This window comes from Rhynchophorus ferrugineus, unplaced genomic scaffold, assembly GCF_030347505.1.
Source record: "Rhynchophorus ferrugineus isolate W39M unplaced genomic scaffold, kcgeb_rfMv2 rfM3, whole genome shotgun sequence".
NCBI lineage: Eukaryota > Metazoa > Arthropoda > Insecta > Coleoptera > Curculionidae > Rhynchophorus > Rhynchophorus ferrugineus.
The window spans coordinates 3,586,381-3,612,660 of NW_027472582.1; the positions used below are offsets into that span (position 1 = coordinate 3,586,381).

Below are 26,280 nucleotides of genomic sequence, written 5' to 3' on the forward strand. Positions count from 1 at the left end.
GAAACCAATATTGAATATATGCTAATTGGCAAGATAAGCATTCGAAGAAGGAGGGTTATAGTGTTAATTGTAATATTTCCTCTCTTTCACATCCACAATCTTAAAGAAGCCAAAGCTCGTGCGGATTGGCCGATCCGACTTTATTATTCATCTATTACTTCAGCAATAGATGCCACTTCCTTACCTGTAGTGCTGTTCCTAAGTAATTGAACTCGTATTCTTGCTCTAGTTGGAACCCGTTGAGATTTACAACAGCACGCGTCAGCTGTTCATTAATTGTCAAGCCACATGGTTCTGCGGTTCGAACTATATAATGAAGAATGCTAGAAGAACCAACATCTGTATCAGCGAATATACCGCCGACCACCAGCAGACATATGATCGGTACAATAGTCGGAGTTTGTAATATTATATAAAAGGCTATGTTTGATATTAAAACCTTTTCACAAACTTACATCGCCTACGATGCTCAGACATCACGAGTCGGACTTAAGCAAATTTGACATATAATTTTACACTTACACCCAGCTAATAGTTCTATCGTAAGATTCAATAATTTTCAGAGATATAACGTCGAAATCAGAGCGGAAGTCAATAATAACGATGCTAATACGGTCATCGATCAACTCGCAGTGCGAAATCTTTCTACAAAACCTGGATTGGAAATCCGTCCTGCTCTTCTTAGCCTGTCACATTATGAGCTCTTTCAATTCTCATTTGTATCATTTGTATAACATAACACCATAAAATCATAAAATCTTAGAAACTTTAAAAAACTAGAAAGGAACAGTAACCCTACAGATATAGCAACATATATTTAAGATACAAACGACTATATTTGTTAAAGAATGTGAAAAAGATTTGGAGAAAGGATTCTTTTACTACAGAACAAGTAAAGATTAGCGAGACGTCAAATTTGTTTAACTGTTTGCTGATATTTCGGCAAGATATTAACACAAATTACTACTTTGTCTTAATAAAAGTTATACAGAACCAAACATTTGGGATCGTAAAGAATATTGCTACAACTATATATCTCTATCCTTAATATTAAGGCCTACTAAAAGAATATAATTATTATTTATTGGATTAAACTAAACTTAGGTCTTTGTTTGACCTCAGAAACTAAACATCCAGTATTAATAAATTAACTATTGATAAATTAGACTTATTTAGACTAGTTACTCCCTCTCTATAACTCAAAAACTAGAGAAATAATATTGAAAAACCAGAAAAAAATATTTAAACGCACAAAACAAGATGACATTTAGATGAGATTACATGGACGTGACGTGAACCTATCTAATTGCCCATCAAATTACTATGATAATTCCTATATTTCGCATCTTCCTAAAGTAAATTATCAATCTAGCCCTAAGTGTGAAAAAATACACTATCCTAGAACTATTAATCAGATTTTATTAGGTAAATAAATAGTTTTGCTCAGTATTTCTTGAATTACATTCAAAGCCCAGCAATACCTCTGATATTCTGTTACCCAATAGATAACAAACAGTAAACGTTGACATGATGAACAATCGTTTTATGTTTTGCTGTAAAAACTGTTTTTTTTTGCTTCAAATATGTCAAAATAAGATCCAAAAAACACTCTTTACAGAAAAATACAATTTTCCAAATTAATTTAAAGGAATGTATTTAAATAAATACACTTTGAAGAACAAATAATTCAAATTTAAATATCTAAGTGATATTCATCAAGCTGTGTTAAATAAGCTGTATCAAGATACAAAATGATGAATATGAACTTGAAATCAACTATGGGAGATTGTTATAGAGTACCATCTTTTATACCTTAATCTAATTTAAAAAAAAAACGGTGATGATATTACTGAATTAAATTTTGTTTTAATGATTTGCGTGTTTTTGATAAATTTCAAATCGCATTCAACACATCGTCAATTACAAATCAGTTACTTTGAACAGGAACGACATAACAGAGACCCTTGCCAATAAAATTCGTTTAAGAGGTAAGCACTGAAATCTCAAAAAATTAAAAATAAGATCTCTCATACGATGCGTTTGAAGAATCAACTTGATGTTAGCTCTATCAGAGATCAAATATATGTAATGTATAAAAACATATACAGCATAAACGTAATTTAATACAATTATTTCAGAGGCAACTCTTATGAATCTCTTCACTTAAATGAAACTTGCTGGATATGATTCAGTGCTGCCAATTTTTAAGACAGGGTGACGAGAGTGGAAATAAATAAAACTGAATATATATAATTAAATATATAATTAATATATGATAAATATAGGAAATGTTATTGTAGAGTGTAAGAGATTTATGTGCATTGTTCAGAATTTACATGAGCATTTAGTTTTAATGTGTCAGGACTGTAAATGGTTTGCAGATATGGCAAATTCATTAAGGAGAATGTTGTAGTTAAACATAATTTTATCAATAAAGATGTACACAGATATTTACAGAACGAACCAATGAGAAATACAGTGATATTAAAAGGTTTTTACAAGGTAACACTGTAGCGTAGGACACTAAGTAGAACTAAGCATAAAATGTAAATATCTCTAATAAAACTAAAATATATTACTTGAATATACAACTGTTTATTAAATAATATAATGAAACATAACCTATAAACTTTTATAACTGTGTACTTAATTGTAATTTTAAGTCCTTCGATAACACATGCATTAGATTAAGTACAATGTTAAAATAAATTATCTTTGATAACGGCATATTTGTTTAATTATTTTATTGAGATTAGAATTATGTTGTATGTCCAGACCAAACTGAACTAAAACTCAGAGTTGATACGACAACATTGCAATTTCTCGATGTCACAAATTTAAACGACTTTTTACCAAACTTCTTTGGATAGACTATAACCTAATATATAAAATCACTTGTTGTATTTTAAAACAAAACAAACCGCAAGTCCCACTCAATCTCCGGCAAAATTGCACCCTAACCTACGAAATAGTTACGAAATCAAACATAATTCCGACCGCCCAGCATTAAGCCAGCGACTGGCGAGTGATCAACTTTAGAAATCATCCCAGAAGACATCCGGTCTTAGCCAGCCTGGTCACTGGCGTGACTGGGATCATTTTCCTTGTCGGATTTTACACTCTTGTCTAGGATATTCACACATTTTAAACAATCACGACCACGCCCCAGCAGGATTGGAACCCGCGATCTATCGCAACAGTAGGAGAACCATCGTCCTATCTTATATATACTTTTTTTTCTTTTTAGTCTTTTTTTTTTGTTGACTGTAATTTTAACTCAAAAGCAGAAATACTAATAACAGTCCTTGTAAACTTGTTTTATACAATTTTCTATTTTAATTACATATATTTGTATATATGTTATAATATGAAACGTAGCTCATAGTTAATTATAACCTATAACGAACACCTATATATCATCGTCTTATCAAAAATTTTAAAAATCTACTACGGAAATTAGACATCATTTCCCAAAGAATGATCTCGCTCCTTTCCAAAAATGGGTTGATCAAGTAAATAGTAGTAAGTTACCAGGATAAACCAAAATGCAAATATATCAACCTCATAGTGTTTGTCACGGACATTTTAGTGAAAAATTTAGAATTACCCTTCCTTCACGAACAGGTATAAGGGTAAATGCATATCTAACATTGTTTATATCAGACACATATAAAATTATCTATCTACAACATGTCTGTTTATATATTGTTTGTTTACAGAAAATCAAAACCTACTTAGGAAGATGTTAGTAGTAATAAAATTCAATTAATCTACCAAGTTGTTCATATGCTGTCAGTGTGATATCTCTACATAAAGAAGTCTTACAAGAAGGTAATAATTAAGATAACTGGATAGATAATTAGTAGTAATAAATACTACTTTTAATTGTAAAATATCTCTAAAATATTTGTAATACTTTAACTCTTTAGAAGAAGAAAAATATATTACTTGAATATACAATTGTTAATTAAATAATATAATGAAACATAACCTATAAACTATTATAACTGTGTACTTAATTGTAATTTTAAGTCCTTCGATAATATATGCATTAGATTTAGTACAATGTTAAAATAAATTATCTTTGATAACGGTATATTTGTTTAATTATTTTATGGAGATTAGAATTCTGTGTATGTCCACACCAAACTGAACTAAAACTCAGAGTTGATACGACAACATTGCAATTTTTCGATGTCATAAATTTAGATGGCTCTTTACCAAACTTCTTTGGATAGACTATAACCTAATATATAAAATAAATCACTTGTTGTATTTTAAAACAAAACAAACCGCAAGTCCCACTCAATCTCCGGCAAAATTGCACCCTAACCCACGAAATAGTTACGAAATCAAACATAATTCCGACCGCCCAGCGCCAATAAATCCCAACAGAAAAGTACCATATTCCAAACGAGATTTTCTCCCTGTGTTTGCCCGTGAAGTGCTCATAGTTGAATTAGTTTAATAGTTACTGCAGAAAGTTAAATTACTTTGGGAGAATTAGGGAACGGCGTTACGAAACAGCGAGTTCCTTTCGCGCGGACGAAAAACAGAAACTCAAACTGCATGTTTGCCGTATTAGCATTTCCGAAACAGCATACTTATTCCGAATAATTGCGATTGTATTAAAAGTTCCCCCATGCAAAGTTATACATCGTTGTATTAAAAGTTTTATTTCCCATAAATATGTTCATTTATTCACACTCAGGGAAAATACCGAATAAAATATTCCCACATCTAATAGCCATCTACAATATCAACAGCATATATTATATAGTGTGGGTACTATGACTAACATCGCTTAAAAAATGAAGAACAATATATTATTCATTCAACCAAGAAAACCCATCTACATACGAAGTGGGTGACGAATAGAGATCATCTTGATATTGACTCTATTCGAGATCAAATATGCGAGATATAAACACAATTAAAAAAAATTGTTAGTCTGGAAAGTATACGTAAAAAATTTAGGGATATGCAGCATTTTGAGGAATGTAAATCAACCCTTCATACACTCTTACGGGACGTAGCATTTAAATGATGTAAAGATAACCCTCAAACAGTTGTAATGGAACTTGAAACTATCGAAAATAATGAAAGTAACATACATTACTTGGATATACAATTGTTAATTAGGTGGATTAGGCCTCCAGGGGATACCACTATATAAAGAAACGCAGCTAGGACTCTACCTAATGGGTAATATGGAAAAAAGTTCAATGTAAATATAATAAAACAAATATAACCTATAAATTACTGTGGCTGTGTAATTAACTATGGTTTAAATTATTCGATAATATATGCATTAGATGTATTATAATGTTAAAATAAACTAAACTAAACTGTCCTTATTTTGTTTAATATAGAATTTTGTTATATGTCAAAGCCAAACTGAATTAAAACTCAAGAGTTGATACGACAATATTACGATATTTTGACGTCCTAACTTTAGATGACGTATGTGTAAAACTACCTTGGATAGACTGTGATAACATTCATTATTAAACACCAATATGTTTGTAATATAGTAAAAACTAAATATCTCTCTACAAAAAAATCATAACCTAACATTTGAAATGGACAGTTTCAGAAGAAATTGTTGTATTTTTAATTAGATGTGAACTAGCTAATAATTAATGCCAGGAAATATTAATTGTTTTAATATAGAAGATGTTTCAGTCAACCCTTACAACTAATACAAGTGTAAATACAAATTTATTTTTCATTACTCACCACTCGCTGTTAATATGCTTTCGGCTTTTACTTATTTGACCCATTTTAAATTCACACACTGTCTGTTTTTCTTTTCCGTCAATATCCAAACACTTCACCCCCGAATACAGACACAAACGCAATAAAACATTTTCACGAACGAACAAACTTCAAAGATGCTTTCAATCACTTGGGTTTTTGACACCAAAGGTAACTAGATTTAATATTTTAATACCCAATATAATCAATATAGTCTGTTATCTATATTATAGTCCGTATCGGCCGTATATCCAAACGTACTTTTTTAATTTACGACTATTCGACAAAAAAGTATCCATCGACAAATTTAAGGCTTTTTTAATTCTAGTTCTTTAATATACGAGTATATCACTACATAGTATAAAACAAAGTCGCCTTTTCTGTCCCTATATCCCTATGTGCGCTTAAATCTTTAAAACTACGCAACGGATTTTGATGCGGTTTTTTTCAATAGATAGAGTGATTCAAGAGGAAGGTTTATATGTATAATACATGCATAATATACTAAGGCAACATTGCTAATTTTAGAGGTTTCTAACGTGATGTCGTAAATTAACCTATTTTTTTAGGCTTATTTAGCAATTAGCAAAAACGCTGCCTAACCCTACGAGTTAGATCAAATTAATGTACTACAGTATTGTACACCATAAAAAGGTCTACAAAAAAGTCCGCGATGGTATATGTTTATCTTTTAGGGATAACCCACATTAACCATTTTTATTGTTTACTTTTTACGTGAGAAAATGGCTTATTTACGAAGCTATTTTAAGCAATACGGCATTAATCCTTATCGAATTAAGTACCTTAAATACAGTGTGCAATTAATATAGATCAATATGGTTCCTTACAGCATGTAAATTAAACAAATATTTTCGGAGATATTACAAATTTAAAATTTGCGTTTAAAAATGTGTAATGTAATAAAAATTGTATGAATTTAGATATTCCAAAGATAGCAGGAAATCTTCATAGTAAGTATAGGGGAAGAGGAATTGTTTTACTCCAAATTTAATGCGTGCAGGCCAAGGGCAGTAATGAATGAACCAAAAATACTGGATCGATTTTAATCATGTTTTCATTGAGTGACATAGGCATATATATTTTATGCCCGTGCAAAGTCGGAGCGGGCCGCTATGTTTTTATATACAACGTTCATATTTTTTCTGTAGTGTATTTAATTTAGTATCAGCATTGCACCCGTGCGAAGCCGGGGCGGGTCGCTAGTTGATAATATATTTTCAATTTCATTTAAAAGAAATCCGTTTATTTAAATTATATTTTGAAGAAAATTACCATTTGGTGGCTATTCGGTTCTCTTTTTCGCATTTTTTTGGAAATTAAAACGGAATACACAAATATTACGGTTGCTTAAAAGGAAAAATTCCATACGGCACCAATATTTTACTGTGGTAGGGCCGCTGTTAGATCACAACACATTGAGTTATTCAAATATTTTCTTGGCGAATTTTTTAAATAAAATTTACTTTACCATTTTTTAGTTTGTTGTTTGAAGGTTTTGGTTTTTGTGTTTTTGTTTAGATCAAGAAATCTTCATTTTACGTTGTGCATATTTTCTGTTTTACATTAATTATTATGGAGTAATAATATAAAAATTGATGACAATGCGTCAGTGTAGTAAAAGATGTAGTGTACCGGTGTAAAAATCTACTACGGAAATTAGACATTGTTTCCCAAGGAATGATCTTGCTCCTTTCCAAAAATAGATTGATCAAGTAAATAGTAGTAAGTTACCAGGATAAACCAAAATGCAAATATATCAACCTCATAGTGTTTGTCACGGACATTTTAGTGAAAAATTTAGAATTACCCTTCCTTCACGAACAGGTATAAGGGTAAATGCATATCTAACATTGTTTATATCAGACACATATAAAATTATCTATCTACAACATGTCTGTTTATATATTGTTTGTTTACAGAAAATCAAAACCTACTTAGGAAGATGTTAGTAGTAATAAAATTCAATTAATCTACCAAGTTGTTCATATGCTGTCAGTGTGATATCTCTACATAAAGAAGTCTTACAAGAAGGTAATAATTAAGATAACTGGATAATTAGTAGTAATAAATACTACATTTAATTGTAAAATATCTCTAAAATATTTGTAATACTTTAACTTTTTAGAACACTCAGTGTTAATAATTTAATAGTAGAGCTAATGTATATTTGAATTTGATTGCCTTGTTAAGAAAATATTTGTTACTTGTTACGGTGCCATCAATTAAAAATTTAATTGCTAATTTTAGGGGATTTATTACCTTAAAGAAATCTATTTTGTCTAAATTTAAAAATAACAACATTTGTTCAACAAATCTTAACCAGGATTGCTTAAAGAATTTTGTTGGATCTATTAGAGGTCATGGAGGTAGAAACAGTATCCTTCGTCTAGTATGTTCGAGAAATCTTTAAAAGGGCACATCATCACTTCAATTTTTTCACATCATTCTGCCGGAGAAAATTGTGAAGAAGTAGTTCCACAGATTAAATACTGTAAAATCTAAATATCTTTAAAAACACATAAATTTTTAGTGTTTCAACTGTCCAATCCATAATATTTTCAAGACCAAATTTTAAAAGTTATTATGAGGTGTGATTGTATTTTTAGTTTAATGAAGTTAATGCAATATTAACACCGAAGGATTTAAAGTTTACCTTCAATATATGAAGATAAGTTAGAACTCTAATAGATCCCATAAAATTGATGGCACTAAACAAATATAGGAAGGCGTTATAGAAGAATTATAGATATTTTAATGTTGCCTAGAATAGAGTTCATAATTGCTTTTTTTGCTTTCTGTTTATATATATATATATATATATATATATATATATATATATATATATATATATATATATATTTACTCTTATGTATATTTGTATAGGATTTTATTTTAATAAATTAATTTAAAAAATTATATTTGATTTTCATTTAAATACTATGGCCAATAAATGTGACGTCACAAAGTAATCAGGCGAAATGGCAGACCAATGAAAACAAACTATTTTAAAATAACCAATCAAATTCACCTTGTCAGCGCCGCCAATGATTGAACTAAGCAAAACTTTGCCCCACTACTTACCATTGGTGTTGCACACTCCTATTATACAGTAGAATATCCGTTGCTTCTGCTGTAAAATCTGGCAACGTTGTTTTCGATTATTCCCCTATTGTTCGAACTATTAAAGTGCTATAGCAAGTTTGGATAAAAAAATTAAGAATGGTCAAATTTTTACGTTATATCTTTTACATTATTTACATTTAGTAACTTTAGTAGCTTTAGTAACATAACGTTCTTAATTTGTTCCCTTTACTCTGTTATGCTAGAGACATTTCGCAAATTGTGGTCGAATTTCGATAACTGAGCGATCACTAGTATAAAATTATAAGCTATCAATCTACGGTGACTTATCAGCTAGTTACATCTCGAGATAACACGTTAAATATTTGAAAGGGAACCTCTAGAAACATTACCTGTTATCCCATGACAATATCGGAGATGTTCCAACGCCCCCTACGAATGGACGAACAACGAGGGGCGGGAAAAAAGACGACCAATAAATCTCCTTAACGAAAAAGACAAATCAAGAGACGAATGTGGCGCTCCGCTTGGCTGGATGTATGAATCCTTAGAAGCTCAGGTGTGGATTTCCCGAGACACTCAGGAAAATGCGAACCATAGCGTTGACAACCCCCCCCCCACTCCTTAAAATAACAGTGAAATATTGGCGAGAAAATGCATCTTTTCCCCGGGTCACAGACCCTGTTTTTGTTCTTAAAAAACTCATAAGGTATGCAGGACTTGCTGCCTTTTTATGTCTGTATGTAAGGAACGTATAAAAAAATTTAATATTCAGCATAACTCACTAGAAGTCGCAGCATCAAATCATTTTTTAACGCCATTAATTTTGTTACTGTTTTTAATATTCGGGTATTATCTATTTTTCCGGAATTTGAAGGTATAGGTATAATCTACTCGAAGTAACAGTGAACTTACGTCATCGCGGTATCTTTACGCAATTTATAAATTCGTTTTCAAATACGACAATATTTTCCTTCTCATTTTTTTCCAGTTAATAAAAGATTAAATATAGGTTATGAACAGGCTGGCATTGTTTTGATGCATGGCTTGCTTTGATAAATTTCAAATTGCTCTTTATTATTATTCTGATTGAAAATACTGAAGCCATTAGATAATCAGAGTCAGAAACACATTGCGTATGTAATGTATAAAAATATTGTAATAAAAATAAAATAATCAACAAAAATGTTATAAAATATATTTTATTTTAGCCTTATAGTATATCTAATGCCACAACAGTTTGTAGGTTAGAGTTATTTTATTGATATATTTTCTATAGCACCTATGGTATACCTTTGAGGCCTAATTAATAATTATTATTACGAGTTCCTACGGTTATCCTATATTAGTTATGTTTGGTGGTGTGGTTCACCATAGTGTTCACCATGGTTCAATGGTGTTCATAATTCCACATGGCAGGAAGTTTCATTCACTCACGGTCACAGTCTGAGCCACTATTCAATTCATTAACTCTAAACCGTTAATTTTCAATCTCTCACTTCCACTATTTGTCAATTTCTCCTGAGTGTCTAATGGAGTTCATCTATGGCCAAGGGTGTTATTGTAGACAAACCTTTTCACTTTTTCTTGACCTGCAGATCTGTTGTAGTTATTCTTTTCCACATCACATAATAATTTTATTTGATTGAATTTGTAATTATTGGGAAGAAGACGTTGCCCTCTCTGACCCTTGATTTTTTTATCTTGCAGATAGAGATAAAAATTCTTAAAGTATATGGATTTTTTGATGAAATAAACAAAAATCCGTGTTAACAAAAATTGCAATACAAGGCATAATTTTTATGATATGTGATATGATAACAATTTTGCTTAAGTTACACAAAGACCGTATTATTGTTAACATTGTGAACCACCCATTAAAAACGTTGATATCAAGAAAATCATTGGAATCATTCGACATTACTTAATAGTGCCATCAATTTATTGAACTTGTGTGTTTCTGTCAGGTTTTTAAAAAAAAATTGCGAAAATATGATTTTAATTCCAAACTGTACCAATTCAAAGACTATTATTAATATGTATCTATATATTACCCAAAACTATGATACTTTTGTAATGTTTTTATTTTGTTATTTGATTATTATTTTGATTTTTATTTTGTTATTTGAAGACCATCTTGTACGCACCTTCACAGAACATTTTTTACATCTGCCTTTATAGATGAAAGATATAAGTGTTTGAATGAAGAAAGACCTTTGTAAATAAATGAATGACAATTCAAAACAGTACAGTGCAAAATTGTACCCACAAATTGAAGGCTAAAACTTTTTTTACAATGTTAATTTACAAATTAATTTATTACTACGGTTCTGTTGTACTTATGACGTCAAAACATTGCAATATTGCCGCATCAACTCTGAGTTTTAATTCAGTTTGGCTTTAGCATACAAGAAAATTCTGATCTAAATATTATTATATTGAACAAAAATGTTATCAAATATAATTTATTTTAACAGTATAGTACATCTAATACATATATTAGCGAAGGACTTAAAACTACAATTAAGAACACAGGTATAATAGTTTGTAGGTTAGATTTGTTTTGTTTAAATTTAACTCTTTTCCACACCGTCCATGAGGTAAAGTTTCTAGGTGCGTTTTTTATGTAGTAGTATCCCTAATTGGTAGCGTAGGCCTAATCCACCTAATTAACAATCTGGGAAACGTATTTTACTTTCATTCGAGAGCATATTTACCTTTTTACATTTAGCTTTTGTTTCCTTCCATGGTGAATTTACGTGTCAAAACATCTTGATATCACTGTATATTTTATTTCTTCTGTCATTATCTGTGTGCACCATTCTTCATAAAATTCGTCACTGAATTTTGTCTAATGCATTTACCATATCTAAAAAACAGTTAGTATTCATTCTCTCCTCATATGTTCTAACATAATGCTCATGTTCAATTTTGAACAATTAGAATCATATCTGTGCACACAAACCTTTTACGCCCTACAATTCTATTTTCTACAGTTATATTCAATTAATTATGTGCATACCTTCAGTTGTTTTTACTCTCATCATTCTGTCTCAGGAATTTTCAGCATTGCACAGAATTATCACATATCCAGAAAGTTTCCTTCAGTCACTTTCCCACTCACTATCCAATTCAATCACTAAACTGTTAATTTCTAATCCGTCTAAAATATTTTAATGATTCCACCATTTATCAATAACTTCCTCTGTATATCTTATCGAGTTCATACAAACCGAAGGTGTTATGGTTGATAATGATTCCCTCCACATATCCAAACAGTTTTTGATGGAATATCCTTCTCAACCAGCAATATATCTGCAATTAACTATTAATAAATATAATGACCAACAAAACCTAATCGAATGCTATTGTAACTTTTACCTTTTTCCCTCAATGTTTATTGTCTTTACACTTTTTTGTTACTGTCTTGCCAAGAGTGCCCCAATGAACCATTTTGAAATATTCAAGTTTCATCAGGATACACAAATTCATATAGTTTATCTTCCTTGTTCTTATTTTATGTCATTAAAAATTGAGTTATTTTTAAGGTAATGCCTGGAAGTTCCATTAAACCTCTCTGAAGGTTATCTTTACACAATTTAAACCGTATGCCCTGTAAAAGTGTATGAAAGGATGTCTTACATTGCTCAAAACGTTGCATGTCCCTAATTATTTTATGTAAACTTTCCAGACAGACAATTTTCTCTAAAAATCATTTTATTAAATTATGTTTATATCGATAACCTAATTTGTGTACTTACTGTTCTTATGCATTTCATATATTTTGTCTCGAATAGAGCCAACATCAAGATGGTTAAGATTCGTCACCCACTTCGTATTCTTGGGTGAATCTAACGCATTATTAATTATTTTGTAAGCAATGTTATTCACAGCACCCCCATAGATCCAAATTGGCTTTATGATTGACTGATAAAACTAAAAACGTAAGTTTTAAGGTATGAAAAGGCAAGCATATCATGTGATCCTGAAAAAATTCCAATGCTTATAACAAGGGTAAAATAATTATTACTAAAATTAAATGTTTACAAACAGTTATAGTGATTTATACAATTTTAAATAAAATAATATTCCATTTTACATTTTCGTTCAAACTGGGATGCTTTCATTAATCTTAACAAATTCATTAATCAATGTATTTTATGTAGTATTTTTTTTATATCAGAGTTTTAAGAGTTTTAATAATAGAAAAATCATCAAAAAATATCTAAATCGTATCACCTTTTATCTCTAAACTTAATTTAGAATTTACCAGAAATAAATATAATAAGCACCAATTAAAAATAATGTGATTTTTGAATAATACATGTCGTAACCTACCGAAAACGCCTCTTGGACAATGCATTCCGGCTACAATCCTTCTCTCGTTACTTTAACAGCGTTGTCACCGATGCGGTCAGCATTTTCCCGGAGTATCTCGGAAAATCCACACCTGAACTTCCAAGAATTCGCACATCCGACCAAGCGGAACGCCACATCCTTTTCCTCTTCCCATTTTTTTCCTTTTCCTCGTTCACGAGATTTATTGTTTTCTTTTCGCCTGTCAGACGTCGTAAGTAACCTTAAAATGTTCACGATACCGTCGTACACTCCTTGCGCCATTGCCAGATAAAGGAAAAACAAAGCAGACCGGAAAACTTTAGTAAAACAATGAAATTTAAACGTTCAGTCTATGAAACGACATCTGAAATTGTATAAACTAATGTTTGGTAGCCTTATATTAATGTTAGTTTTCTTAAAATCTAAAATAAAATTGTTGGTGGCATATATAACTGACCGATACTAAATCAAACGAGAATATACAAACATACTTAACACGTCAAATGAAAAGTCGCCGGACTACCATAGTAAGACACATTTTTTTGAGAAAAATTAGTTATTTTAGTTTTTCATTTCAACATAATTCCCTTCAAGGGTGATACACTAATTATAGTGACCCTCCAACTTTTCGATACCATTTTTGTAGTACGATTTGCCCTTTGCTTCAAAATAGGCCTCAGTTTCGGCGATCACCTCTTCATTCGACGAACATTTCTTCCTAGCGAGCATTCTTTTGAGATCTGAGAATAGGAAATAGTCGCTGGAGATCAGATCTGGAGAATACGGTTGATGAGGAAGCAATTCGCAGCCCAATTCATGGATTTTTGTTATCGTTTTCACTGACTTGTGACACGGTGCACTGTCACTTTCCTTTTCTTCAAATAAGGTCGTTTTTCGGCGAATTCGTCCTTCAAACGGTCCAATAACGCTATGTAATAGTCGCTGTTGATGGCCCTTCCTTTTTCAAGGTAGTTAATGAAAATTATTCCATGCACATCCCAAATACAGAAGCCATAACCTTGACAGCCAACTGTTGCGTTTTCCCACGCTTTGGAGCGGGTTCATCGTGTGCAGTCCACTCGGATTACTGTCAATTGGACTTCGAAGTGAAATGATGGATTACATATCGACGCAAAAACTAGAATTTTTAATGTTTTCGTCGGTAACAACCTCATTTGGGCGTCCACTGCGTTCACCGTCTTCGGTGCTCATTTCACCACGTCTAAACTTAGCATACCAATCTTTGATGGTTGATTTTTCTGGCAGTATCCGAAAACTCGGCATCAAGCCAAGTTTTTGCTTCAACTGTATATTTTCCCTTCAAAAGGCAATATTTTATTACTTTTCATTGGACCTGTTATTCTGACTTGGAAAAAGTTGCTACATTTGCAGATAACACTGCTAGCTATAGGAGATAACAGCACTGCGTCAACCGAAAAGTTACAAACAGCTATATATATACAACGTGAGGCAAAAGTCCCGCTATCATTTTGATTGCCAATAATTTTGCTCAAAGAAAAGATCCGTAAGTTTGGTTTTCATAAAAAGTTAAATATCGGCTAAATAGTGACCGCGATTCGCTATGCAACTTCCGGCTTTTTTAATGCATTTTTCCTGACATCCTGCAACATCTGAGGCTGAATTTCTTCAATTTCGTGACGAATGTTCTCTTTAAGATATTAAATCGTTTGGAACTTATTCACATAAACTTTTGATGCTAAAAAACCCTATTAGAGAAAGTCTGGTGCTGTTAAATCCGGAGATCTGGCTGGCCGTGGAAAACTTCATTCAATAATTGAATTGTTGAACACACCGTGTGCGCTATGACCTCATCTCCCAAAAACGCTATGTCATCTAGTCCTTGCTCTTCCATTACAGGCACAAGAAAATTTCCAATCATGTCTTGGTACAGTTCAGCAGTAACAGTAGCTGCAACACCTTGGTAATTTAAAAAAAATAGAGACCAATGATGTTTCCAGCATGAATACCACACCATACAGTTGTTTTAGTGGATGCAATGATGTTTCATGGACTAATTGAGGATTCTGTGTTCCCCAAAACCGACTGTTCTTTTTATTGGCATGGTCATTGAGAGGAGAATAAGCTTCATCGCTCATTATCAATTTAGACGAAACATATTCAATATCACTAGGCATCCTTATTGTATTACTATACTGAACTCCGCATTACTGATCAACACTGTTGATCGGTCACGAAACGGTCACTCTTTCTGCTCGCCCTTGTGGCGTATATTTATATTTATTATATGCATAATAAAATTTGTGTACACAACACAATGTTTAGAGCGAAACTGAGCTAAACGTCGCAAATCTAAAATGGTAACGCGACTTTTGCCCCACTCTATATTGTAGTCGAATTTCGGCCACAAGGTGATCACTAGTATATTTTCGTGTATTTTCCATATACATTACAACATTAGACTAATCACCTTAAAATCACTTTTCGATGTTAATTCAACAACATTGACTTATCGAGTGAAATGAACTGCTTATAACGGGTCATGTTTTCTAGCCCTTCGTCTCTGACCCCTATCTCCATCGCGATAACCTCTCGTCGAATGTTTCTAGTTCGTACTTTTTCAAGCAGCGAACAAAAGCGAAGTCGTCTCATCCCTTTGTTGTTCCTCCAGCGTTTAGTTTTGTTCCGATGTAACGCGAGTGACTTTTTAAATGATTCTCTCATTACGAGAAGCGTATAGAAACAGTCGGTAATAGCGGACGCTTTAAAGGAACCAGGTAGTTTGCTCAAACCGGCCGTCTTGGCAATCAGCTAAACGACCGTTTAAAAAAACTTAGATTCCTGCTTTACGTGATGCAATTCAGAGTGGATCATATTTTTATTGGAATGCGTTTTGGCCGGGGTTCGGCTGCATTCAACAGGAACGGGATCTTTTATTATGTCGATGATCTATTTTTATCAAGTTTTATGTCTCCAGGTTTTTCAGAACTGTAAACGATTATGCTTCAATATACTTAAATTTAAATATGTTAAAATATATTTTATATAAATAATTTGTATTTGGTGGAAATAATCGAGAAGTTTGTGGATATTTTGGATTTTTTTTAATTACATACTTCCTATAGAAATAATTTGATTTATATACAAATAATTCCGGTTTAATTTTTTTCGTCAAAGCTTATGTCGAAAGCGTCTCTTTCGCATTGGATACATTTCTCAACGTGGCTGACAAAGCAAACTTAAAAAACTTACTTGTTAAAGATTCTTATTTTGTTAACTACGCCTTTATGGTTCTTTTTTATTTACTTGAAGTGATTTCTTTAAATCTGAAGACATCTCAGGTGTTGTGTCTCAAGATGTAATACCGTTTCAAATATAATGCATATCTCTCCTAGAGGTCCTGCTCTATGTTAGAAATGGCTTTTAATGAAAAACTGATGGGAATATCTTGTGAGGTCTTAAATAAAAGCAAAGGGGTTGTAGACTATATTTTACACAGACTAACTACAATCCGAAATACGGAAAAGCATTGCTTAACAGGGCTTTATAATGTTAACTATATGCAACTGATTTGAAAAGTGTGGAGAAACAATTGAGTTGATTAAGTTATTGAAGCCCGGCAGTATAATACATGTAATTTGACAAGGCCAGGGACTTGGTAAATGATGTCTCAACTGATCTAATTTATTCCCAAATTACGCACAAAACTTAACAAGCAGTCTGTCCAATATTTTATAGCACCAAATGCCTGTATTTTCAACACAATTAACTGTAGTGAACATTCTCAACGAGACGAGACGTAATTAGAAAGATAATAGTTAGGTGTCGTTCGTTTTGGTGGATGAGAAAAGAGAACAGAATGGCAAAAGGCTAAAATGAAACACCTTTTATTGCAATACCTAAATATTCTTACAACACTCTGACTTACAATTATATATTTTCAATAAATCTTTGTCATAAAGAACATTTAAAAATAGATTACAAAATGAATAGTCCTCAACGCATATATTGTACTGTGCTCCATATTTGACGTCATATTACTATTATTTTTATAAAATATTTTAAATTTCCCATTACACATGTTATCAGTCACGCCTTCTGGTTGCAAATGAACGCTCATCTTGTTCACAGGTACTACTGTATGGGAGATACCCTTCTAATATCTCTATATTTTGTGCACATATTATAATTGGCACAGTCGATAGAGTTCCGGGGAGATCATAAGGCTGTTTTTTTCTTTTAATTCATTCGATTAATCGTAATCAAATTAATTATCACCGAAGGAAGACAGGTTGACGTTGTATTGGCATCATTTGGCAGTTTCTCGAAGCTTTTTTTGGTGTAGTTAAGTGGAGTTGGGGTAAAAATATCACAGCTAAAGCAGTAAGATCTCAAAATATAGATTGAAAGTGCTCAACGACACTTGGCCATAAACTATCACAGTGGATGGTGTAAAGCGACTAAAGAGGACTAAAGTGCTGTGGCAGAAGCTCGCAATTCAGGGTTAATGGCCGCCAAATGCGGTGTGCAGTAGCCCAGTTTCTTAGCTGTAGACTGTAGGAATCTGCAGTCACCAAAACTAGAAAACTATTCCATAGAACCATCTTATACCATGGAACTTTGTGTAGAAACAGTGCCATTTCGAAGATCTTCCAAAACAAACTGACAGTCGAAAGTACATGTGATATTCAAGCATAATTGTACTATAACTGTAGGCTGTCCAGGCGGAATGACGTCCACGTACATCCCTGTAGCCGTTTCTTTATACGGATATAGGAGCAAGGTGTTATATAATACAGTTCTGACTCTCCATCCATCTGTATAAAAACCTGAGTGTGTATCTACCTGTGTCTACCTAAATGGTATACGAGTTAGACAGAGGTATCTTTTTAAAAATATTTAAAATATTAATTTACTCTATAATATGCCTGAAATCCACAGACTAGAGATGGTTTTCAGAGAATGGTAAATAAATATAAAGGTTTTAAAATAACAAAAACATTCATTTTACTTTAGAGCTATTTTATTTTTAGGAAGGAACTGGCGACTTAAAATCTTATTTTAATATAAACACCTATGTCCAGACATCTCAGTCATCACATCTTTCAATCTGATATAAACACACCGTCTTGTTCCTTCTAATAATCAGAACCATATCGTTTTTATTTTTTAATAATATTGATGGCATTTAATTGGTTAATGTTAAGCAAAAATTCGATCTTAAATTATTTGCTAGTGTATTATTTATCGATCTAAAAAACCAAGTATATGTAATAAACTACAGTTAAAAACTGCAGTTAAAATACAGGTTAGCGACGTTTTTTAAGTGGTTTCTTTTCGATTTTGGCACACCAGTCCATTTCATATATCCAAACTATTTATTGCATCTGTACTTACATTCCCGTCATAGCAGGAATTAGACTTCTATTTATATCATACATTTGATTATTATTATGAGACTTTTTCTAGCATGTAAAATAGTAAATATATAAAATAGTGCTCACTTTTTAAAAGTTTCTAACAGACTCTTATTTATTCATCGAATGCAACTGAAATTATTTTCTCTCCTTTAAAATCAGATTTTAATTTGTTGAGTTGCAAAAAATCATTGGCAGCGGTGGGATTCGAACCCACGCCTCCGAAGAGACTGGTGCCTTAAACCAGCGCCTTAGACCGCTCGGCCACGCTACCGATAGTGGCTTTAATATATTTGCTGGTTGCTGTTTTTTATTGATATTGTTATTTGATATATTATTGATTGATATTTTATTATTCATTGTTACGGTATTTATGTTTCACTAAGCGAAATGACAAAAACAGAGTGATATCAAGCAGAATCAGTAAAATATTTTAGCATCCGCCTTCCCTTATAAAAGGGCAATTGGATTATTAGTATGTTATACAGCCCACTTGGACAAAATAATAGGGAGTGCAGACAGCAAACCAATTAGTAATCCAAACCTACCAAAACAATATTCTTGAATTTACTATTAGCAATACTTACGTAATCAACGAAGAACTACTTGATGACTTCGAAGTAAAATGGATTAAAACACTATATAAGGCGACTAAAATACTGTAGCGTTGAAGCAACACAGTAACTGAACAACACGCAGGAAATTAGTCAATATATAGTGTCATAAATGTATTAATATTATTCGTAATTTATAAGTTGAAGTTTAATCAAAAAATACATACCGAGAATGGAGATTGACTAGTTATTGAATTATCGAGTTATAATAAAATATATCGTGCTATTAATATAACTAAGCACGTATGTTGTAAGTCATCAATACGTCAGTAAATTCATAAATACAGTCGTATAGCACTTTGAAATAACATTAACATTCTTATGTTGTAGATAGGTAAGAGTGTAGAGAAATGCAAGAACATGCTTTCCATAATAATTGCTGACACAAAAATGTGTAATTAACTCGTCCAATTGTAATAGCAGGAAATAGAAAATAGCCAGATATCTGAAACAAATAACAATATCATAAAAATGAGTAATAAGTTAGTGTGCAAGCTGCACGCATTGAAAGTCAACAAAATAAAATATCTGTAGACTATAAACTTAATTCTTGTGTTTGTGAGTTACGTTGATTTATTACCTGCAGATGGTTCATACTTCACATCATGAAAAACGATTTTACTTTTAAACAAAATCTTTTTTTGATAATATTTGCCTTAAATGCTACAAAAATAACGTCATACCAATCATAACATAATATGTTTGCTTCCCAGTGATTCGGACGCGCAAAATATGGTTATAGGCGTGTTGAAGTTCCTATTCTATATTTCTATGTTTTGTGAGTAGAATAAAACGTCCAGAATTGTTTTGCGTGTTCTTGGCAGGACGGCTCTGAGAACGCCATTTCACTGCAGGTACCTGTAAAGAAAATGTATTACTAGTGACTAACCCTGACGTCACATACTACTGATCTATTGAATTTGAAATAAACCCAAATGTTTAACATAGTACTCTATGTTGCATACTTAAACCTAACGACATCTTTTTGAAAAACTGGTTATGACTTTCTGATACACCTGATAAAACAGCTTATCTTGGCGATTTAACCTCAGTTACTGAATCAACGATTTAAACACACATCGCCAAAACAACATTATTGCAATCATATACTACCCCAATATAACAGGTCAATTGAAAAGTCCCCGGCCTGACACATAGATGGCGCTACTAAAATTAAATCCATATATATATTTTTAGTAAATCCTGACCCTCAAATGATTCGTGTATAAATTTGACAGCTGTTGGATCATTAGCTTGTTAATTATAGCATTTTGAGTGAAGCAACTTTTGATATTGTGAAAATAATTGATAAAAAGGAATTTCGCGTATTGATAAAATATTGATTTTTGAAGGAAAAAATACAGTTCAAGCAAAAACTTGGCTTGACGCCGAGTTTCCGGATACTGTCTCAGGAAAATCAACCATCAAGGATTGGTATGCTAAGTTCGGACGTGGTAAAATGAGTACCGAAGACGGTGAACGCAGTGGACGCCCAAAAAAGATTGTTACCGACGAAAATATTTAAAAAATCCACAAAATTATTTTGAACGAGCGTAAACTGAAATTGAATGAAATAGCAGACACTCTAGAGATATCAACTGAACGTGTACATTATATCATTCACAAATATTTGGATATGACAAAGCTCTGTGAAAAGTGGATGCCGCTCGAGCTCACTTTTGACCAAAAACAACGACGAGTTGATGATTCGAAACAGTGTGTGAAGATGATTAACCGTAATAAACCCGAGCGTTTGCCTCGATATGTCACAATGGATGAAATATAACTCCACCATTTCACTCCGATCGACAGTCATACGAGTGGACTGCACACGATGAATCGCGTGCGAATCACAAAGCGTGGGAAAACGCACAGTCGGCTGGGAAGGTTATGGCGTCTGTATTTTGGGATGCGCATGGAATAATTTTCGTTGACTACCTTGAAAAAGGAAGGGCCATCAACAACGATTATTACATAGCGTTATTGGACCGTTTGAAGGAGGAAATCGCCGCATTTGAAGAAAAAGAAAGTGCTGCTTGACCAAGATAATGGACTGTGTCACAAGTCAGTGAAAACGATGACAAAAATCCATGAATTAGGCTTTGAATTGCTTCCTCGTCCACCGTATTCTCCAGATCTGGCCCCCAGTGACTATTTCCTGTTCTCAGATCTCAAAAGAATGCTCGCTGGGAAAAAATTTTCGTCGAATGAAGAGGTGATCGCCGAAACTGAGGCCTATTTTGAAGCAAAGGACAAATCGTACTACAAAAATGGTATCGAAAGAAATGGTACAAAAAAGTTTTCCAAAAAAATATGTTTTACTATGGCAGGCCGGGGACTTTTCAGTTGACCTGTTATATAGTGTTTACTGAACTAATTGCAAGCAATAAACAATAAATAAAAAATTGCAACTAATAGCTTTTTATCGATATAATTATCGAAACATTTACGATTTATTTTCAAAAAAATCGTTATTAACATCAAAGTAACCTGGATCGTATTAGACACTGAATCACTCTCCGATCACGGCTGCTATTTTGAATAAATTAATAAAAGTGCCATTTTTATTTGCTTGATGAAAAAGAACTTGGAACTACCATCGAAAGAAAATATTATTATTGGACGTGACGACTAATTTTTTGTTTTATTTTAGACACTGGAGCGTCGTAAATATTTAAAGCAAGTTAAAACGTTTTTTTATCACGCTTTTGTAGGTGACGCAATGAGCTGAAAATGAGACTACAGAACGAATGAACTAAATAGGATTTAATTGGTTTAAAATTCCTGGAACGCTTTTAAATAATCTGTAAGAAAATATTAAAACAACTACTTAGTAAGGTTTATAATCTATAAATAATAACGAAACGTTGTTATACGAGAGTCAAATTTTTAAACTTTTGTCAATAAGACTTAAAAAATTTCATTTTAAATATTGTAAGAGAGAGTCCGGGATTATTTTTACACCCAAGGCGTTAAATAAAAATTATATTCAATAAAACAATATAACATAATCAAGATAAATGATATAACAACGACTTAATCTTGATGATGTCATGATGAAAACGTACCAGAGCAACCAATTTTCAATGGCAAGAATGAAATTAAAAATATACACGAAATATAATGAACTGATCGCTGATTATTACAGTAGATACTAATCCAGGGAATATTGAAATATGACTAATAAATAATATATCTATAAGTAGAGTTAATGTATGGTGTTGTTAATATCAATAAAAGACGATGACAATGTTAGGCAACAACAATGATAGATTAACCTGGATAGTTAACAACAATGTTAGTCGATACTAGAGGATAACATTAACGAAAAATCATTATGGAACAGACATTAACAGTAAATGAGAGCAATAATAAACTGTGCTTGAATGAAGTATGATGTATGAACATGATATGAACAGAAAGTAAGGAACGAGATTCTGTCATTAGCGTTAGTAGCTATGGTAAAGCTAAAATCTTGAATATAAGTATATAAATACTGACTTCTCCTAACTCCGATTATGAAGGACGTGTAATGCGCACAAGTGCAAAGTAGATACGTAGTCACCAAGAGCCGACAGGAACAACATTTGGTAGCCTTTTCATATCCTTGCCATAATAACGCTGGGATATTTTTAGCTCCATTTGGACGGTTTTACTACGACCGTCGAAGGTTTATTGGCGTTCGCTTGCAACGCGTAGAATGTCAGTATATTTATATATAATATATATTTATATATAATATATATTTATATATACTATATATTCGTAAATACGGATTCACTCCCACCGAACATTTTTCCTAACAACAAATGCAATATATACGTTTCATCGAAGGCCAATGAATGTTCGGTATCCGACGTTGAATTTATTACTGTGCACTCATTCCTCCAGCTCCAGCTTTGATGAACGTGAAATAGGCACAAGAGGAAAAGCCAAAGAACATACGCTAGATACGCTTTCATCAAGAGCTAGCAAAAACCATTTTCGGTGGCGTTTATGTATGCTTTAGATTATCAGTAAATCATAACTACACATCAGTTAGTTTCATTACTTTGACATCCGTTTCTGGTTTAAACAAGAGTTATACTTGATACTTTAAAGCTGAAACCATAAAACTATCTTTCATTTATACTAATTTAATATAATAATCATTGTTGCTGACTACTATGGACTAAGATTGCCATTAACAATCATGATTATTCCGTCATTACTTTGACTACCATTGTCATTGTGTTTAATTGATAGAATCAGTACTATGCATTGTCAGTACTATTACATGTTTTGAATACCTGAATGGTGTACGAGTGAGATGGATTTGTTTGTTTTTAGCCTTAGTGTTGTATCTTCATTCAACAAGTCTCCTCTCCTTTCCCATATATAAGATAATATATACAAGTAAATTAATAGTTTTGGCTTTCCTTTCATCCCCTTTAAAATTTTTACATATCACTTAAATTTCGTGACAATATATTATGTAAATATTTAAATTATTATATAAAGCATCGATGGTAAATATTTTATTAATATTTCCTCCAAGTTTATTGAAACTTTGTTTATAGATGTGATAAGAGCAACTATACAAAACCCTGATGATTTCATGTATTTTTTATTATTATATATACATTGCACAGCTATCAGTATGGAAAAATCAGAAATCAGACAAAAAGCTAATAACTACACTAATGATATCCTTCAACTAATATCAGAAAAAAATAAGAAGAAGGGGAAAATGCCATTGATCCAGATTGAGTTGAGATCAAATGAGACCAAAAATTAAACAACTAAAAAATGATACTATGAGTGACATCATGGAGTATCATCAGTCATGCAAACTAATTCGATATAAAATGGGGATTGGGCAGAGATAATCAGGAGAGGGCTATACGATTTGAAAACCATCTTGAGAGAATTTTTCATCTTCATACAATGGATGACGGTAAATCTTTACTCTGTGTAATTGGACAGGAAAGGATATATATTATATTTGTACTTTAACCCAGGTTAATAAATGAATAATAACTGATATAACATAATAACATAACAAATGCCTCAATCTCAAGCTCAAGCTTTCGATAAAGTTTAGCATGAGGGTTTAAAGCATAAGATTATGTTTCTCCCTGACCAACATTCAAAATTACAAACATAGAGTTATATATAACTGACCAATACGACGGAGCCAAACAAAACATTGTCTATTCTGAGTTGAAGAAAATACAAGTAGGCCTGCCATAGAGGAATATGGAGTATTATTTATTTTTAATGCTCTAAAGTTGTTACAATTCTAAAAATAATCTTACTTATAAAACTTTGTTAAAATGTTCAGTGATGTAGTACTTAAACTTATTAATACATAGTTGATTATTGAAACTTAATAGAAATTATTTTAATTAAATGCTATTTAAATGTCTTGGTTAGTGTTAGTTCTAAAGATAGTTACTCTAATATATTTTAATATACAGACATTTATTATTTTAATTAATGTTATATTATAATATATAAGTATTGTGAAAACACATTTTGGTAAGTTTTATATAAATTATCATATTATATAACACAGGGTTATCACTAGTATGGATAAATTTTCTTTGAAAAAACAAGAAAGAAGCACTAATTTACACGCAAGATTCAAAATATTTCCGCAGAACATATTGTCAAATTTCGCAGACTTAGTAATAATTTATTTTCATCCTTCAGAAATTTCATAAAAAATAGCAAATTGTTAAAAGAAGGTCAATCAACTATGACACCATACAGTGTTAAAACCCAAATACCACAAACTTCTGGTAAAGCTACTAGAAAAACCACAAAAAATCTTTCTGATCACAAAAAAAGAAAATAATTTTTATCAACAAATTTAATAAGGCAATACTAATAGGTCAAGGATCTGTGTCATCATAATTAATCCTAACAAATACTTGACCTTCATTAGCTTCTATTGCCGTGGGATTCACAGGTTTCAGACTATCGTTTACCGAGATCCTCTATTTCCGATGTTACACACGTTGTGGCCTTGACCGTATACGTAGATCGGTCTCGGTCAGAAATGCTAATCGTAGTAACTGTTAATTAGATTTAAATACAAAAAAAATTCAGATTTGGTTCAGAAAATAGAATAAACTCTATTGTCTTCCGTTTTTATTGGCGATACGTTCTTTTCGAGTCAATCCATACAATTGATCCAGTAAAAACAACAACAAAACCTAGAATATTAAGTTTTTGTGCTACATTAATAGTTCTATAGGAATAATAATTAAATTGTTGTGTTATTCTTGGACAAAGGTAAGTGCAGATTATAAGGTTAAATTTTTAGTTAATTAAGTTATAAAATCCAAAACCAAAAATTATCCCCAATATAGCAGCAGATTTCAAGAACATGCAGCAGTAGCGAGAACACAGAAGAAAATGATTCGTGTTGTGTTGGATATAGTCAATTCATTAATAAGGTCATCAATAGTAGTAACAAAAACTATAGAAACTGGTAATGATTAGACATTTATTTTGATCATGATACACTTTAGCAACGATTTATTTTTTATTTTATAGATGAAATGTAGTTTGAATTTGTTAAGAGTGAAAGTCGAAGAAACTGAGAATCATAGAAGAAGAAGTTAGAAAGGATTTTGATAGGATGCAAGAATATTGAAGAGTGATACTATAAAAAAACAATTTTCTAACAAAACTAAACCTTGATCAAATGAACAAAATATAAAACGATCAACGATACCCTATTTATCTAAGGACAAACAAGGAAAAGAGACGCATTTTTGTATAAGAGTATAGTTAAATAAATTAAATAAATTTTCAATCAAAAATAGTAGCAAAACGTACGTTAGGGATCATAGTTGATAATACTAGGAGATGTTTAGTATATTTTCACTAATTTCATTATAATGGTACTGCTAGCGTCTTTGTTTGGTTTTAACTATATTGTCTAGATTTGCTCTAAAATAATTAATTTAATTCTTATATACATATATTTTATAATATATCTATACGCATATACTATATATATATATATATGTATATATTACTATATCTTTATATCATATAAATAAAAAGATGGAACTACGCAT

At 31.7% G+C, this 26,280-nt stretch overlaps 3 long non-coding RNA genes and 1 other non-coding gene across 5 annotated transcripts; all 4 read right to left on the minus strand.

Annotated features, from left to right (window-relative positions):
• Positions 1-12,246: 12,246 nt before the first annotated feature.
• On the minus strand, positions 12,247-12,754 carry LOC143192517 (uncharacterized). Its single transcript, XR_013004791.1, has 2 exons — positions 12,621-12,754; positions 12,247-12,564 (listed from the first exon to the last, which is right to left on the minus strand). It is a non-coding gene; the product is annotated as an uncharacterized LOC143192517 (long non-coding RNA).
• Positions 12,621-13,549, minus strand: LOC143192516 (uncharacterized). 2 transcript variants are annotated; one of them, XR_013004790.1, is made up of 2 exons: positions 13,198-13,549; positions 12,621-12,795 (listed from the first exon to the last, which is right to left on the minus strand). It is a non-coding gene; the product is annotated as an uncharacterized LOC143192516 (long non-coding RNA). The 2 variants fall into 2 exon arrangements; XR_013004789.1 differs by having other exon boundaries at positions 12,621-12,844.
• Positions 13,550-18,785: 5,236 nt separating this feature from the next.
• Positions 18,786-18,867, minus strand: TRNAL-AAG (transfer RNA leucine (anticodon AAG)). Its single transcript has one exon. It is a non-coding gene; the product is annotated as a tRNA-Leu (tRNA).
• A 674-nt stretch (positions 18,868-19,541) lies between these two features.
• Positions 19,542-19,898, minus strand: LOC143192519 (uncharacterized). Its single transcript, XR_013004793.1, has 2 exons — positions 19,775-19,898; positions 19,542-19,652 (listed from the first exon to the last, which is right to left on the minus strand). It is a non-coding gene; the product is annotated as an uncharacterized LOC143192519 (long non-coding RNA).
• Between the last annotated feature and the right edge of the window lie 6,382 nt (positions 19,899-26,280).